Genomic DNA, 20,133 nt, shown 5'->3' on the forward strand with positions numbered 1-20,133 from the left:
ATGGATGTGAGCATGACAAGAAAGGTGGTGCTGTTGACCCTGACAAACTGCTCCCTTTTGATGGGAAAGTCCAGTATCCAGAAGGTCATGTGGGGATCCAACTGGAGCTCTTACAGTTTGGTGCAGGGGATGTTGGGCTGCATTAAGTTGAAGGCTGAGGAGAAATCCACAAACAGGCATATGCACATGGCTTTTCGAAGTAACTGTACATGGTATGTAATACAGTCATCACCGCATCCTCCACTGAGCGGTTGATGCAATCGAAGGTGGGGCTTACTTGTGAGGGGAGGTTGGCTAGTGCTAGTCTCTCCAGGCACTTTACCAAGACCGACGTGAGGGCCATAGGTCAGTAGTCTTGCGGATAGGCCTTATCTCAGAATGCTTCCACAGTGTAAAGATTGTGTTCTCCTGGTGAGCGCAGTTGAAAAGATGACAGAGAATGCTGGCTAGCTTGTCTGAGAATTCCTTCACTACCCTCAATTAATGAGATCAGGCCCTGTGGCCTTGGATGGATTGAGCCTCCTTAGGCCCTGCCTCTCCTCCCTCTCTGTGAGGGCAATTGGCTGACCCCACCCCTCCTTGATCTCGTGCTGGAGTTCATTCCTCAGCCCCTCTGTTGTCGCACTGAAGTCCTGAGTGTCAAACTGACAATAAAAGGAGTTCAGGTCGGGGACAAATGCTGCCTGTGCTCCTTCCCTCCTTTCTGTGGTTCTCTTGGACAGGGCTTTCCCTGAGAGAGGGCTTGCTGGGCCTGCCTCAGATTGCCAGTTTGAAACATGGCCTCCACCCATTCATTGTAGCGTCCTTTGGCTTGGGCTATCTCCCTCTTTAACACTACAACCCAGTAAGTAGCGCAGACTCTGCTCTTAGCCTGAATTGCTCTTTTCAGGTGAGCTGTGAGCCATGTCTTTGGGGGTAATAGCATACTCTCACAATATTGGACATACGAAGTCACCACTGTGTCAGACTGTTTGAGGGAGTGGTCCTGGGTGAAAACCTGCCAGTCTGTGCAGGCAAAACAGCCCTCCAGGTTCTGGGTTGCCTCACTGGACCACACTTGAACTGTTCTCTGTTTCGTCTTCTCTTTCTTCAGCTTTTGTCTGTATGTGGGCAGCAGCTGAACAGCAAAACGGCCTGAGGTGCCTACGGGTGGTTTCTATAGGGATCTGTGGGCCTCTTTGATGTTGCCATAACACAAGTCCAGCTGCTTCTCTCCTCTTGTGTTCCGTGAAATGTACTGCTCATACGTAGGCAACACAAAGTCCAGTTTGGAGGTGATCTTTTTTATTTCTCACAAGTGTTGCTTTGCGTGATTTACACAGCTTTGCTAAGAGAGTGTAGTATTTTTCTAGTCATAAGTTTAGGCTGAGCGTGTTTGTGGGTTGCTCTAATTAGTTGCTTGTCCCACAAGCTATCTCTCTGATGTGGTAATGTGTGTTATGGATCGTGAGTAAACTTGTAAACAAGTTCATTGTGCTTGGTTTGTGTTTAGACGGAAAGTATAATTGCAATTTTCTGTATTTGTTTAGTGTTATGGACTTAGCAGGCTTTTTGTGTAAAGATATGTGGCCTGGAAGGTGCTTTGTGTTCTTAAATTGACATGCAAAAGTACAGTGGAAACCATACAATAGTAATGGAAGCAAGTTATTTAATTTTATAATAAATAATACAGGAATCCTGGGAAAGCTACATATTCTCCTCCAGCCCTCTGCTTAGAGAAATGACTTTGACATCCACCAAAGGAGAACATCCTCAACTGTGTTTGTGCATAAGCAGCACATAACTGAAACTTTTAACAGACTCTGCCTGCAGCCAAAGTGATGACCTCCCCTGCTGTGCGAGTATCACCCGCACATCTGCCACCTTTACAAACGACAACAAAAGTCTGTTTGATCAGCAACGACAGTCATAAAGACCAGACAAACTCGGGAAAGATACAACATCAACCCATTGGGCCAGCTTCAGAGCTGAGTGAAATCCACTCCAACCTCATCAGAATCAACGACCCGCCTCATCCAACTTTAGCCATGACCTGCTGCATCCATCGCCAAGACACTTCAGCCCACAACAACAGAGGGGTGCATTCAATAAATGTTTTCATGAGTTCTGCAGACAGTTTGAAGCCAAAGCTTATTCTAGCAGAAACATTTTTATTTTTTGGTCAGAAAAGTTTAGTAGTTGTCTTCCACCATTTCCTTTATTCATTTTCGTACAATCCATTAATCCAGATTCATTAATCTTCAATTGCTGATGACAACACTTCTGATTTGTTCATTATTTACTCATAATAATTTATAATTAATTATAATTTGGTAATCTATTTCATTCTGTTTAATTTTATATTCTTCAACTTCTTTACTAAATTTCACTTATGACTTTTTATCCCCATGTGTCATGAATAAGAAAAAAATATTTTCTAATCTAAGATTAACTGATTTGTAAAGATGTGTTTATAAGTTATTGGTTGTACCCTGAGGATAAAATCAATATTTATAACATTTACTTTCATGTCCTTACTCTATGTTCCAGTACCACATCCTGATACATTGATAAGTAAAGATTTGAACAGTAGTTCAGTGTTCTACTTTCTGTGCAAACCACTTGCAATGCTTTGCAATACCAAAAAATGGTCGGTATTGCTGTTCAAAGGAAGGTAAGATGATTGGAGGAAAGGCTCAGCAGCAAAGCTGCACATAGATCAGGGAAAATGCCAGGATGATAAAAATAAATAAACAAGTATGGAAATCAATGAAAATGCTCTTTGGACTGACAGTTTTAAATGATAATAACTAGGACCCAGGATATACCAGACAACATTTTGTTTTGGCTCTGGGTTTGATTGACAAATAATGGCCCCACAGTTGTTGTTTTTCTTAGCTTGGCACACAGTGTGTAACGGACACCCATCTCACCAGTTTGTGGCACAGGGGAATAATTACAGGGGGCCGCCTGAGGTAAGGCCTGGCAGAGAGAGTTCGTTAGTGATGACGGAAAAGGGATGAGGAGCAAGGCCTGGGAGGGTAGATAGCCTCACACTGCACAACAGAAAAAAGAGAGTTCTTGCTTTAGCTGAGCCCAGCTAAACACTTTCCCTTAGCAGAACCTCTTTTTTCTACCTCCAATCCACTGCCTCTAGAAATCTCTGTGGCAGTTACAAGGTGGAAAAATAAAGGAGCATTGTGATGCTCATGGGACACTTGTGTCTGTTTGGTATTTAACTCATTTGTATGGAGGTTTATGTAAAAAGTTCCACAAGGGGCTACAGTATGTTTGCTTGCATGCATACGCTCATGTCTCTTGCTGTTATTTGAATCAACAAACCCACCAGGGACAGGTACAGATGCAGATTTGTTTGAAAAAATAAATGCATTTGAATTAATCATGTAAATTAAGCAAGGAAGTTGAATGATGAGGGAAATTCAAATTAATTTTCAGTTCAATTAAAAAATGTTTTATTGAAGGCAAGTGGTTTGCAACAAAAGAATACAACATAATATTCATACACAAATCATTAACAGTAAATAGACACTGCATGTTAAAAAAACTAGCCTTGCAGCATTTAAACCTAAACATTTAAAATTACATTTAAAATAGTTATAACCAAGTTAACTCATCTGATGTAATATGGGCCCATGTGATTAAGCTAACTGAACAGTATAAACCACCAAATTTAGTATGTGACTATTTGATATCATCCCAACAAAAATCTATATATAAAATCAATAAAATAAAATAAATGTGAAAGAAAGTGACCCTGAGGCAAATAGTGCAAAGGGATCCAAATGAGGAACCGAGTTAGGCTATCTGGCCGCTTTGCTTTGAGTTCAAAAAAACAGAAACAAAAAAATCCTTTTTATTTTATTCCATTTCATACTTTCATGTTTCTTTTTTATGGTTACCCATTTGCAGTTTGGAAAAACTGTGGTAATCATAGGGAAGAATGAATCTCTTTATCTACAGATCTATACAAATGTTTATATCTGGGGGTATTACAGTACATCTATGTGCTAATTAATATTTGTGTTTAGCTCAGCATGGTGATCCCACACAGCACATTCAAAACAGGCCTCTGAGGGTTTCGGTGTTGTTAAAATGCAGAAAGGTGTTATGACCAGTGGAACCAAGGCATAACAGAGGAACAGATGAGTAAGCATTAGGGAGAGAACCATAACAATTAACCTACTATCTTATTGTTTTGGGTGGGAAAATATACTCAGAAGTTGAGGGAATTCCCTTAGTATGCCACAATGTGTCCACAGGAAAACAACCAGCAGTGTGCAAGAATGTACATTGTCAAAATGGCCAAGGGCAGAGGTTTCTTTTATTTTTATCATTTAAAAAGTTTCTGTAGTCCACCTTTTCCATCTCTCCTCTGGTTGTGCCTGTTCATAGACCAGTTTTAATTAATTTTTATACTCTTGTAAAGTATTTCAGATGGTATATTGCATTGGTATTCAGTTCCACAATATAAGAGGTTTCCTGATGGTATGGTGTGTTTACCTGTTAAAATGTTCACTCCTGGCTGTGCAGATAACAATAAAAGAGGATGAGAAGAGATGGGAAAAGAAAAAAAGGAGAGTTTAATGGAACAAAATATGTCAAGTCCCTTGTACATGCTGCTGTCACTGGATTAATTCAAGAAGTTAAGAAGCACAGAAGTGCAGGTTAGACGATTTTGGTAAAGGAAGTTTTAAAGAATGACCAAACAAAAAGTTGTTCTTACTCCCACAAGACACAGGCCACCACAAAAGCAGTGCACCACACACAATAGGATCTTGTACAGTCCAGTCTGCTTATAAGTACAACTCCCAAACTACTATATAACCAAGGAACCAACACTTTAATTTAGAGTATCAAGAGACACAGAGACAAGTCTGCTCCACTGAACATCAAAGATGATTTAGTATATATCACTAGCAGCTCAGATAAATAGAAACTGAAAGCATGGTGTCTGTGAGTTTGTCATTTAGATGAAAAATTCTGGAATTGACTCTGTTTTTAGGTGTGAACAGCCACAGAAAATAGTTGTGTGTCTTGCACAAAGGTGAGATGTCTGGGCAAGGTGGATATAATACTGTACAGTACAGAACCTGCAAGTGCTGCTGTAAATGAAAGTCTCTCCCTCACACAGCACCAGGTTAGCTACAGTGCCTGTGGTTGAGTATTCACATCGCAACAATTGTGGACAGGCATTGGACCCAAAAGTCACAGGTTGGACAGCATAGGTTAAAAGGCTTTTTAGTTGTTTGTTGTTCAGGCACACAGTTGGCAACAAGAAAGTTGTAGCCTCTGTAGTTGCCTTGCTGGTTCTTGGGCAAGACAATCTCAGAGGCTAGAGCACTAAGAGCAAGAAAGCAATATGACAAAATGACATATACAGTATACTCAAACACTAATGAGAGGATTCAAGACAGGGAACTCAGTGAGGATGTCGTGAGGGCAGGTATGGGAGCACAGGGTCTAAAAGTAAATATGGAGTGCAGAGCAAAACACACAGACAGACTGGAAAACAACAGATATGCTTATGGGAACAATCAAAACGTAAAACACATAAACCCAGTATAACCAAGTGCCCCCAAACAAAAAGTGGAATGCTCATGCAGCACTAGTTGAGTGGCAGGGACAAGCCACCCATCACACTTTGCATGGAAAACTTTTAAGAATACGAATATCAATTTTCCAACATACACTAATGAAACCTAATACTAAAGCTCCACTATTTGCCTCAGTGAGGATAAACCCAACAGGAATTAATAAATGGCTGAGTTTATTCACAGCAATTTGCACATATTTGTTACATGTGGTGCCAGTGCTAACAATTTATGTTAGTGGTGGAGGCTGCTGACCAAGAGTGGTGAAGTGTTGATCTTCTAACAGCCCCTTTACACGGTGCAATTTTGGGCTCTCCTGGATGAAAGTTGACAATCATGAGAGAAATGTGGTGAAATCAGTGAAATTCAGCTGTCTCATACTGAGACATGTCCACCCATTTACAGCTTCAGCAACCAACAATGGGCTGCATCAAAACGGACAGTGACAGAAATGGAGGATGAAAATCCCACAGTGTGACTGTTACAACCACTGTTATCAAACTGACCAATCAGAATATGACATAAAATAATGCATAATACACTGGCAAGCAAGCATAATGATATTGCTAAAAACGTATTTTCCTCAAAATCAATTTGAAAGTTTGGCATTTATGTTGCCCTCTTTTCCTGTCCACAACTGGCTTCACAATATCAATACAAAAGTGAAAAAAGGTGGCACACCATCAAAGAAAACAATGCCTGTTTTTATTACAATGTCATGGCTGACATGATCTGACCATAGGCCTTCCTTAGAGCATGAATAGTGTCAACAGTTAATAACTTATATTAAGGACAATCAAGGCAATGACCTCATTTAACACTGGTGTACAACATCCAAAAAGGGGTTTAATCTCTCAAATAGTCACAAGAGGCAAGTAGTGGAACACAAAGCAGATATCCAGGTTTAGTAACTCTAACAAAAATACTGTAAAGAACAGAAACAAGAATACAACAACTGTATCACACTTTAAGATTCAAACATTATAATGAGCTGTCATCGAGGGACCATAGTATGAAGTCGGTGAATCCAAAACAATTCTCTTTGGAAAAGAATATTTTAGAATATCATGGATGGTGGACCATGTTTGACCTATGTAATGCTTTAAGAGCTCTTTTAGTGTGTCCTATGTAGGCCTTTCCGCGAGGGAAGGTCAACATGTAAACTATATTTGTGGAATTGCAATTCATAAACTGACCGGGAGGTTCAGCACCTGATTGGAACACACATTTGTATTTAAATTATAGTGCTATGACCAGACTTACACTATATAAATTGACATGCCTCAAAATTGATAATAGTATAACACAGATTGCAACCTAGATTTCATTACTGTGAACTTCTCTTGCACAGTGTGACATACAATAAACTTGTAAGATTGTTGTTATTGCACACCTTAAGTAGCCCCTCTCCCCCTTCCCCTTTGAAGGTTACTGTACTATTTAAGGTTTGTATTACATAAAAACTGCCAGCTTTTATAAATCACTGTAAAACATACACTGAATGCATCATTTATATACACTTGAGACTTATATTTATAAAGTAGGATACTACCCTATAGAAATTGCTGCTCTAAGGCACTGAAATTGTGCCTTTGTCTTATTTGCAATAGCTTCCTTCAGTTGGATTCGGCAGAGCAGACCTTGCTTGTTTGCTCAGGGGTCTCGGAGCTGTTGCCAGTCTAGGGATTTGAAACCACTGCAACACAGTTAAAACATTACTGCCAACAACTGCAGTATATAACCAGATAGCACTTACAGCTCATGACCAAACCTGTCACTAAAAGCAAACAAAACAAGTATCTCAGTAATTATTAGTTTGTAATTATGGTTTTGTGTCATGAAAGAGTCATTGCTGCCTTTATTTTCCCCTTGAAATTTGTTAAATTATGTTTGACTTTTTCATGTTGTGGAGGACAGATAGTGCAGACAAGAGGGGTGTGGATGAATATTCGATGTATTAGCACCACGCAGTCAGGTAACACTATGCATGGACCCCCCGAGGATGCTGGGAAACGGATCGTCAGGATCAAAGGGAACGTGGAACATAGCAGAACGAGGGATCTCAGGGCTTAGAGGCTCATTAAGAATATTACAAAGGTAAGGCTGGGAATTAGGTATCTGGGAATTAGCGCTGAGACAGTCTTAATACAAAACCCTGGAAAGGATGGCTTATACATGTTTTACTGGCATAGGTAGGGGATTTGACTGCAGTTAAAAAGTACTGATCTTGTGTCATAATGCTCATAATGATCAGTTTCACTGAGAGATGTTTTCTGACCTTGAATTCTAAGTACTGTACGTGGCTGAAGTGAATACTGCTAATATTGTAGTCATTACTATAGTGAAGATAGAAAAAAACATTACCTGTTGTCTTTCTTTTCAGTTATTGTTTGAATAATTAAGCATTTAACACACTTTGTGCTAAAGGCTGTCATCTATAGTTTTAGTGCTGGTTAGCACTGCGCTGTTGCTGCAGAAGTTTGGAATATCCACTCACAACATGAAAAGCCTCCACACCAGTACTACATCTGCTGAATAAGAAATACATTGAGAGGGGAAAAAACTGATTTGTATAGATTGGCTAGATTACAGTTCTATACCTTTTATTATTTCTATTTGAATTTGGTTGTTTTTATTTTCCTTTTATTGGACATTTCTTGTATTTTATTGTAAAATATAGTGTGTATTTGTAGAGGACTTTGTAAGTGCTGTTTTGGAAAGTGCTATATAATAAAGTTAACTTAGTTATATAAGCCCATGGTGCTGCTCACAATTTAGGGTTACTGGTTATGGTCTTTAAAGTTACACTACCATAAACTAGTTTGTATTGACATGGAAGGATTGTGGCCTCGAAGAGAGGGAACAAGCTCAACAAAGTGATGGGTGAAAGCCTATGGGGGAGTTGTCCTACTCAACCTGCTGTTGTTTGTGTAACATATGTTTTCTGTTGTTTTGACTCATACTGAATAAGGTAACACCACACAACTATAACAATGGCCTTCTTGAATAAACATTTAATTCCCAAGCCCAAGTTATCTGTAAGTCCAAATACTTTCACTCACTCCTTTAGGTCTTGGTTAATTGTAAAAACCAAAAATCAGTTACACCAATCATTAACAGTGTTTTAGATGAAGTGAGAATGGCAAGCCAACTGTTTTCATACCATGTTTCCTCTCCTTTATCATGAAGTTGTGTGTGTGTCTATTATAATGAGATCAGGCAGGTTTTCATGGTGTCCATATGCACTGTCATTGCCCAGGGGCAACACTCCATCGGTGTATTTAGCATGTGAAAAAATAAAAAAAGATAGAGAGGGGTGAGACTGCACCACCATCTGGGCAGGGGTGCCAGAATCCAGCAGATGATGGAGAGCTTCATCCAGATACCTTGGGGGTTAGCAATAGAGGCAAAGCTCTCATTAACATCAAAGCTAATCAGATCCTGAAACATGAGTCTTTGGGACCCATGGCTGTGTATCAATGCTGTGTTCATTTGTAATCAGGTGATGATGATTGAGTACACCAAGGATGCCATGGGGCAAAGCTATGCTAAGCCATTCCAAAGTTTCTAAGTAACAACAGTGCATCATCCTGGTTACTTGTACTGGGGGAAAAGCATTCCAGTAATGCTTAACACAGACAGTATAGACACAATCAGTTTTCTCCTGCACAATGTGACTTTTTATTCCAGACTCAAAAACAATGAAAGTTTTTTGATGTGAAAGAGTGAAAGATGTTGTGTGTTCTGTGTCAAAATTCAGAATGTAAATTGCATGAAACCAGTGATCTAAGGTAAGCTCTGGAAACTGTGGCACACTCTGCAGCATTAGTCAAAGCATTTCACTTCTTAGCAGCTAAACAGAATGTTTCAGGTGCTCACTGTTTACTGTATATGATTTTATACTGTATGCATTATTTCATAGTGCTTTGTTTATAAGATAGCACACTATTTTACTGTATATAGCACTTGCTGCTTACTTTACCAGAGATACAGCTGCTACATTCTCTTTGCCAAGCAAACATGAACTACAAAATAAATATAACTAGTCAAGCACACATTTAAACTGACACTAACAAACTCACACATTCACTCATACTTTTATAAGGCACCTGTAACATACCATAACATCGAGAGGCTGGAATAAGACAGAGGAAAGATACTGTATGTTCACATCCACATTAACAATCCTAACAATGTGCTTATACAAGATATGGTCTTAGTAGAGATATTGTTTTTATTTGGAATGATCATAAATGATTTTTAAATGTGCATGTGCATTGAAACAGTCTACACAGGTATAACTCCATGGAGAAAATTGCTAATAACTGTGATATGGCATTTACATGTCACACTAGCTGGCAGTGGCATGCTGCATCTAGCATTTTCTAAACTTTGATACTAAAAATATATGCTTGTCCTGATTGTTATAAAAAGATATGGACTTCACATGAACCTGCGTATTAAGGGAATATTTTGTGTCTTAAATATAAATGAATGTTAAATGAACGCGCATGGATACTGTAATTTATAATACATGCAAGTATCAATCTAGAGATTTACTGGTACAAATTAAAAAGCATATACTGATTTTAGACACAGCCAAAGGATTTGCTGTTCCTGTAAAGTTAAATCAGTTTATAATGAGATATGCAACTGAAAACCCTCCTTCACCTAAAATTATTTGACTTATATATTTACTTTTATAATATGCAAATGGTTTGAATGATTTGAATGGGAGACATTGCATTTGTACAATATATTTAATTTTCATTTATTTATTTGCTTTTTTGTTTTATAATGTTGTGAATGTTCATGTAAGTTGCAGGGTCAGAAAGAATACAGTCTCCTTTTACTGGATGCTAAATTCACATTTGTGATGTTGTCATTGTAAACATCTACAAAAAGCCCAGAATATTAAAGTGCTGAAGCAATATTGGCTGAATGTCATGGCAACCCATTTAACTAATATACGTACAGTATATATTTTTCATTTTTAGTGTCAGAATCCTAAATTTACCTGTGTTAACCAACAGTTGCTCTATCTATGTATGTGTTGATTGCTAGTGAGTTAATAAAAAGAATGCAAACATACAAAACAAATCTAAATCCATATACTGCCATGCCCTTGTTAAACTCTTAATAGTTAATGAAAAAGTAACAAAAACTTTACTGATTTCCCTGATTCTGCATGAAAGGCTGGGGGCATAGTTTCATTCCTAACACTCTTTCTCTTTTTATCTTTTGCTCGCTGTTGTGTGAGAAGAAGAGGAGCAAGTCCCATTGGAATGTGTTATTTAATTGTTAATGCTAAGCATAAGGTTATGTTACTTGTGTTCCATGTTGGCCTCACTCTCCTTGTTAACATGGGTCCCACGGTACATTTTGTTACAGTGCTGCATGATTCATCAGTGCAGTCAGGGTCAGGAGATATATGCACTGTATTTCTCAGGCGTGAAACCAAACACTTAAGACCTATGTCAGGAGAATACTGGACCAGTTGACACGATTCTTCGGCTGCGTTATGATATCTGTATTACAATGCTACAGCTCCTTATATTAATAAATTACTTCCTCCCATTAGCATTCCTGGAGACTGCGGGTGTCAGAAGTTTTGCTGATTATTTTTCATATAAAAGGTGAACAAATGTTATACTTAAGAAAGAGTGTGCCTGATGTTGAGTTCAGGCCCAAGCACATTTCAAATTTCGACAAATATGTGAAATAATAGTGATTCAATTCAGTGTGGAAATAACAAGTACAATAAGAGGACATACTGAATATAATATAAGTTTTACACTGATTTCCAATATATTTCAATTGTAAAGTCCTGCCTCTAACTTACAATTTATATGTATGCATGTTTGTTTTAATTAAATTAGTGTCTATTAAACTGAACAATATTTTGTAATTCATTCACCTTGGTATTTCCTGTAAATAAAAGTTAAAAGCAGATAGATTTTTTTATCAAGAAAGTATTAGAAATATGGTTTTCCTACAAGCCTGAAGAAGACATATATTATCAAATCAAACCATTCTATACGAACTAACTTTGCTGAGGTCCTGGAGAAAATAATAATTGAAAATTGTATTTCTTTTATGGATGGAAATGGACTTGCCACTGGTAAACCACCACTGACAACATGACAACATTGATTGTGAAATTCTTTTCTTCAGCTAAATACAGATAAAGATAAATCCATTATCAGTGTTTTCTGTGTGTTCTGTGTGTGTTTTATCAAATAAAATCTAGTTGTACATGCTATATTACATCATGTCTGTATCATTTCAATTCATTATAGACCTGTAATGGCAAACATAAGTTAATGAGACGTAAAATAGTACACACATATTTTTGCTATCCTGCACTGGCTGCAGCTACATTTCAGGGTTGATTTTAAGATTTTGCTATTCATGTTTAACACACTGGCTGGTCTGGCTCCCAGCTATATTACTGAGCTTTTAAGTTTCTACGAGCCTATGGCTGCTGCTTGAGATCATCAGGAAGGTCACTCTTGCCTGTACCCAAATCTAATTTGAAAACTCGGGGTGACCTTGTTTTCACTGTTAAGGCTGTGAAGCTTTGGAATGACTTCCCTGAGCAGAACAGGTTTCACTAACGAGTTTTAACTCTCTTCTCAAAACTTGTCCTTTTAGACCTGCTTTCTCTTAACCTACTTACAGCTACTGAAAGTCATACTTTGATGGTTATTTACATTGTTTGTTATCAGGTGTCCCAAAGAGAGTGAGATATGTATGTTTATATGTGCATGATACACCAGCACAAATTCACAAAGTTGTTGACACCTCCATCATCCCTCTTTTGAAATCCCACTCATTGGGTCAGTAATCTCCTTGCTTTCCTCACTCTGTTTGCATTGCTCCTTTTCAAGGGGAGGGGGGAGTTTTGACACCCTTCAATGATTGAAAATAAATCTGTAATACATTTTGGCAAGGCAATTAATATTGCAACAGGAGAAGCAGTTTCAGAGGTCCATCAAAAAATGCACTGAATAATTAATCCTGAAAGCTAAGTTCAGAACCAATCCATGCTTGTAGTTACTGCTCAGTGAGTGAGCAGCCAGATTTTGACCATGAGAGATATGCAAGAGAGTGCCTGGATTAATGGATAATTCACATGCAAAATCACACGCAGGGTCCTGCAATAAAATCTACTGTTTTCATTTAGCATATAGGCCAAATAAGTGAGTAGATTATATACAGTGTGGGCAAATTATATGGTCTAAGTGTTACAAATAAAAGTGAATGTTTTATTTAATTTTAGTATTTTTAATGTATTTAATCACAGATATTACACTAAATATGTACAGTATAACGTAACTGTTTACACTTACTCACACGTATTTGTAAATCAAAAGCTCATCATCCTGAAATAACAGCTAATAGTTTTCAGTTTTGTGGTTTGATTAATTCTGTGTGCTTTCCCTTTTTACCAAACGACAATGTATTTTACTTATTTTCATGGAGCATTATGTTAGTTCAGGCAGGACATAGACATAATGCGCTGCTAATTTATCAGATGATCACTATGTACACAAACCACACTCCATTAAAAAACATTCTTGCTACACCAACTGCTGCACACTCTGTTGCTTGTTAAAGCTTTATCTCAACCTTCCCAGCCTCCACCTGTGCCAGCCTATCTACTTGAGCCTATGGTAGCTCTTAAAGTGATAACACAGCACAGTGTTGCTACCCTGCTGCTGCTCATTATGCCCCTGCTTTACCAACAGCATGGTTGCTGGATAAGAAGAGAACAGCTTAATACAGAGCAATGAATGCCAAACATAACTGTATCACCCTTTGTTGTTACGTGTAATAGTTTATCTTGTGATTAGAGTATTCGTGACTGAACAATGTTTGGTGGCAGATTTGTTTTAAATGAAACTGTGGCTCTGCCGTGCAACACATTTCTGCAGCATTTATTTGCTGGTCTGCTTTTATGAGACCTGAATTCAGGTATGTGAAAAGAGGAGTGCAGTGATTCTCATGCCACAGCTAAATAAATTTACTAAATCTTATAACTGTTTATAACCCCATGATTTCCACTTGCTTAACAAATGATACATTCGAGTATATGTAGTGTAAATACAATAAGCATTACATTGTTTTTGCTCACTAGTTCATTTCAAAGACTAGCAGTTAGTCATGACATTTTTTCCCCATGTAAACAACCTTCCTTGCAAAACCCAAAAATGGAGCTTAATGCACTCTGCACTGCGTCTGTATGCTTCATCAAGCCTCTCACTCACGGAGCACTCAACAGATGACATCTTTTTACTCCCTCTTGCTTCTGTGAACACAGGGTATATAACTTTCATGCAGGCAAATCACCCTTTACTGGTAATGTTCAAACAACATGCAATGAGCTGAATCATATAGTGCAAGAAGTCAAATTCAGATTCTGACATACTCATAGGTTAAAATACTAGGCAGATGTAATATTCTAGGTTATCTTTTGACCAACTTACAGTTTGTGGCCATATATCTAGTTAACATGAGCATTCACTAATGGTATACACAGTAAATTGGGTACACAGTCTGTCAAAATTCACAGTATAGTTTCTTGTAAACTCTTTTTTTCACATTAAGTAAATACATGCCTTTGCCATTGTAACAGTTTCAGTTGCATTTTTCAGTCATCTGTCTCATGAGCGTTTGACGGAACAGATACACTTTTACGTTAATCAATGCGGATGTCTACACAGACTGCACAATGGCTTGCATTTCACTTGTGGAATGTGTGTGTAACCATGACGAGAAACTTATTTTTGCACTTCAAGTCTGTTTCCTTCTGTTTTACAAGTGTAACTACAATGATCATGTGTTGGGCTCTGAGTGTGCTGCCAAAACACAGATTACCCACACTTAATACTGTGCGTGAACACATCCTGTATCAAAAATTGGTTTAATTTCATGACAATTTTAAGGATTATAACTTCCCCAAAATTGCTCTTGCTGACTTGGTAGAATGGATGGCGGGTGTACAAAGTGCAGGACATTGATATCGGAGACCAGGTCTTGCATCCTGACTTCCATGTGTGGTTAGCTTTAGGCAACAAAAGCACTTTGGTTGATGTTAGTGAAAGATCATGGTTTTGGTTAAATGTTGATAAACAGCTTCAAATCACTGCTGTCTTTTTTCTGTGTTATGATCATGATCTTTTCCTAACCTTAACCAAGCTGCCAGTATCTAAACAAAACCATAAATAGGTTTAATAATGTTGTAGTTTCTACCAGCAGATATGATATTGCAAGATCAGATATTTTGGTGGAAAGAAACAGTAGTATGTTTCTAGATCTAAATCTAAAGATCTCACTGCAGTATATAATTGCAAAGTAACATTTGGTTTACCCTGATAATTTGCATTTCTAATCACTAAATAAGTTAATTAGCTAAGCAATTTTTGTTATGCGCTGGGTAGCCATGAGCTTGTATGGTATGCAGTGCTCTTGTGCAGCTTTTACATGCACACTGCTGTGTTTCATTCAGAAATCTTTATTGCCTCTGAAGCGGAACACCCGGGTCCAATTAAGTTCCTTTCCTGAGACTTGAATCTTTATCGGCTGCCTGTACGTATGCACAGATACCAACCCCTTCATTCAGGTTGTACAAATATGCTACTTAGTTATGCAGTCCTGCACATGAGTCCCTGCAAATGTGAAATGACAGACTTAGCCAAAGGGATGACCCACTGGCAGCTCACTGTCATTGGCTTTCCCCCTGTGGATTAATTTGTCATGAACATTAGGGATATCATCCTTCAAGTCAGCCTATGAAAGTCATGGGATTGGCAGATAAATGGCATGGGGGATTTCAAGAGGGTAGATTCACAAGGCTTTGTATATATTAGAGTGTGACATAAAGCCTGGAGCTAGTGTGTACTGCTCTGCTTCAAGGTAATGGATACCTGCCTTCTTAATCGTGTCCCCACAGAGCTAGAGGGAGCGAGGAGGGGGCAGGATACATTGTTAAAAGGGATGTAGTAATGGGCATCCCTGCATGACTGTCTGAGGTTTGGACATTATCTAACAAAATGTTGAAAATAAATAGAACCTAAATACTTAAGGCTAGACACTCTACATTGGTAATTGCTTTTCTACATATCAGTATAATTTCTACCTCAAGTGCTGTACTGCCAGTAAACATGTTGAACAGTGCAGAGGTGAAAGGAGGTGTCTGTTAATTCTTGCACATTTTTAAAAGCAATGTGTAAATATGCAGTTGTTCACTATAACTTTATGAAGTAATCAAATCAGCTTTAACCACTCCTGCACTTTAGTTTTCTATAGAGGTACTATTAGTAGTAGTTGTTGTAGTAATAGTATTACATGGCCCACAACTCCTCCAAATTAACCTATTATAACCTAAGATGCCCTCTAAAAAAACATTCTCAAACCTATGGCATTGTTTGAAAATAACCTCCTAAAACCTGAGCTAAGGCGGGCTAAGAGCACTGAAAAAACAACAACAAAAAAAGGACATTTCAGCAAATCATGATGCATTTAAACAGTCACGTGTCTTGAAAATGATGACATCATCTAAAATGTGCTCATGTCGCATCCGGCTCTAAAGGGAGAAGCGCACAAACATATATAGTGTTCTTTGATCTGACACCACTGATTGGACACCGCTATAGACAGAGCGGCATCAGCTTGATCTTACACCCTTATGGTTGGGGTTTGATTAGGTTTAGACATAAACCACCTTGGTTAGGATTAGAGAACGATCATTGTCTGGGTTAAAATAACTACTTTGATAAGACTGGGGTACCTTCGTTGTCATGGTTACAATAATACCACTTATGGTTATGGTTCATTAAAAAACAATGTTGACTGTCAATAAGAAATGTAGTAGCTATCATTTACATTATCTTTTTTACTAAAAATAAACTTTTTGTGCACATAGTAATAACTCAGTTTTCATGATTTAGACATTGTACACAATATGGAAAAACAAAAATTCAAAATAATTCGATATATCGCCCAGCCCTAGGTAAAAACGTTTTGTTGACCCGTCCATCCAATTCAACATCCTCCCTCTGTGGCTCTATAATAACATCACACTACATCCTCCTTTGCACTCCACAGACAAAAGTCATAATTTCTGTCATTTTTGGACATTTGCTGAAACAACTGATGTAATGTATGTGTGTAATGAATGTAATGAATGTAATCAGTCTTAATGGAGCCTCGATCTTTAATGTAAACTGCTGCACGATGCATGCACCACTGTGCAACCCTCTTGCTCAGAATATACTTTGGTATCTCATACTGTACTACATACGACTATTACATTATGTCTCTACACTGCAGACACCATGTCACAGGTTTGTCAGAGACAGAAAAGACTTGAACAGCATATCCAGGCAAGCTGCCAATACAATGTGCCTTTTACTCTGTCAGAGTGATCATTTCTGCTACCTTGCTTATCTTCCTGCATTTCCAACCGACATTTTCCGCTGTATGTCATCTAATGAAATCAACACAGAGGTATACATGGTGTTTTTTTCTCATACAATGGGATCATCTAATGTTGGCAACAAGAGGCAAATTCAAAGACTCCCTTACATGGTCAAAGGTGTATATATAAGTATTTCGCAGTTCCAAGTTCCTCAAGCCTCTACCTCTTCATCACCTCAATTTGTCACGTTTCCTTGCTTTGAGGATTTAGCCAATTGGTGAAGATTGGGAATGTTTATGAACTGGCTTTTGTGAGTCTCTTCTCTTTGAGAAAGTCCAACATAGACATGGACTTTGAGAAGAGAATGATAAAAAGTTAGTTCATAAACACTCCCAATTTTCATCAATTGGCTCAATGCATTTTGGTAGTTTGGCTGTCATGGTTGGTAAATTGGTGTTTAGTGAGAACTGGGACCAAAGAAAATGACAGTATCAGTCTGCTTCAAAGCCATAAAGTCCTCAGAGGTTGGGGTGGATAGCCAGGTCAACAAAACTTCAGACTTTGACAGGGGAGACCGTGGTTCACTTCCAGTTTCCTACTGACAGTCAACATTGGTTTCTTTTAACCATGCCCATGATAGTTTCTAACCTTAACCCAGTAGTTATTGGCATACATCACAATCTTTCCCTGACCAAGATGTTTTTGTCCCTAAACCTCATCAAACTGTTGTGAGAGATTAGAAAACATATATACACTTAAATGTGTCATTCTCAGGGGCGATTAGAAACAACGAATTTTGGTGTTTAATTCAGAGGACTTGTTGAAAGAATTACATGAATTACATTGGTTGTTATATTTACATGAGTCCAACAATGGATAGCATGTACTGTACATGTATTGTTATATGTCTCTATCATGCTTATTTCAAATTGGTGTGATTCACACTTGACATCATGGGTTTGTGTTTTAAAGTCATAAATGCAGTTATCTTTTCTGTTTAAATCAGGCCCTAATAGCTTTGAATTAGCCTGATCACATTAGCTTGTTAGCTCTTGAAACATTACTCCACATCTAGGACTGATTAAGTTTTCATCAAAGGCTGCTGCTTAAAGGCGATTGTGCAGTCCTCGTCGATTGTTTTGTCTGTGTGTTTTGTTTCTGTCCTAAAGGAGTAGTTTTTTATAAACTCTGTTAAGGAAAAATGCAACAAAATGTATTTTCTACCACTTCTTTTCTATCTCTTATTACTATTATCATTGAGCTTGGCTACTGGCAGGAGAACTAAGCTCTTTAAGGGATCCAAGCTCTTGACTGGTGCTAGGGAGCAACCCTTCCTAAAGACCTGCCTCTCAAATTTATTTTTTATTTTATTTTTCATGAATTTATGTATTACTTTGAAATAGATGATGGGAGGATGCAGAGTTTCTTACATACAGCTAGGGCTGCTGACTGGGGGCCACACAATGTTGAGCTTCCCAGGAGTCAGCTGATAGTAAGCAGAGGATTAGAGGACAAGCAGGATTATCTGCTTTTACAACAGGTCTGCAGTCAGTGGCCACTTACAACACTCCAGCTAAAAGAGCCAATGTATCAGCCCCCTATGGCCTTACCTCCTTTAGGAGGGACCCAAGTGAAACAATAATATTCCTACAGAGGTCATTTAAGTACCAGATTGCAGTTATTACTTTTAAAAAATTGTTCTTTGCATGCCATTTCATCTGTCATGGGGTTTGGCAATTCCCTCCCTTATATTGTGATCTTGCATTGCCATTTTGGGGTCTATGACTACAGCAAAATTCAGAAGTGCTACCTTCATCACCACCAATCTCTTCCCCCGAGTGGTCCTATGCTCCTGCACCAACTCTAGAAGGAGTTGCTCCCTTTTCCTGGGCTTGACCAGTGGTTGTAATCTCGTTTTACTGAACTCTAAGGACCCCACTGTCTTGTTAGCTCCTGCGCAAAGAACAAGTCCATTCATTATATGGAGCCTGATGAATGACTTGGTCAGACAGTAAGAGAAAGCCAAGGTGTAAATGTTCAACCTCTCATAAATCACATAGACGGGCAAGTCTAGACCTTAACCTACATGTACTCAGGAGTGATGATACCTTTGTATATTCTTTCCCAGTTGTGTAGAAAAATAGTTTGAGAATAGTGCTGTGCTTCTGTCTGTCTCTGAGTGGTAAAATGTCAGTATATGAATAGTGGAAACTGCAACTGATAAATACAAAGCGAGTCATATACTGAGACTGTTAAAATTATCCTTGTAATATGGTATCAAGACGTAAAATGTGGTAGATTGATGTCAGTCATAAATGCTCACTCTCTTGTTAATTGGTTCTTTGTAGAGTGCAACATAATATTCAGTCTTGCATTAGTCACACAGAAATCAGTTTTTCAACATACTACTTGTTTTATATAAACTTATTTCTGACAAATACAAAACAAAATAATGCAGTGATTTAAACAAAAAAGTCTTCTGCTTTTGCAACTTTCAAAATTAATACTCAGTCAAATGTGCAAGTTGAGTGTTGTTCAATGTTGTGCTGTTTAAGACTTGTTTTCACTCTAGTTGGACTCACTAGCATCAGCCAATTCTATGGCATTATGACAAGGACTGGGGACATAATGACAGCAGTTTTACACCATGCATCAAATGCTTTAAAGGTTACTAACTGGAAGATTCTGACCTTTATCCTGACAAAGTGCTTCATTTTCAGACACATTCGCTCACATTCAACCCTTCGGGCAATTCTACCTTGCAGATATTTATTAGCATTAGCTTACTGCCCCCCAAGTTAATGCTTGCTAGCTAACAGTTGTCAGCACTTACTAATTGTGCCAAGAAGATCCCATTAAATTTGTACACTTTCTGCAGAAGAACCCGTCAATCACAAAAGTCAGTAGCAGAGTCCCTTTGGCTGGCTAGCACACAGAAATGTTTTGATGTGAAAGGCTTTCTGTTAAGCCATCAGCTCATGTAAGAACTCTGAATGTACTGTAGGAACTGGATACCAGACTCCAAGATGTTGTTTCTTCTGCTGGCCCTGCCTGCATACAGCCCATAGACCTTATAATGGGATGGTGCCACAAAATTACTTTTCTAGGCCCTAGGAAAGT

Source organism: Thunnus thynnus, chromosome 1 (assembly GCF_963924715.1).
Source record: "Thunnus thynnus chromosome 1, fThuThy2.1, whole genome shotgun sequence".
NCBI classification, from domain to species: domain Eukaryota; kingdom Metazoa; phylum Chordata; class Actinopteri; order Scombriformes; family Scombridae; genus Thunnus; species Thunnus thynnus.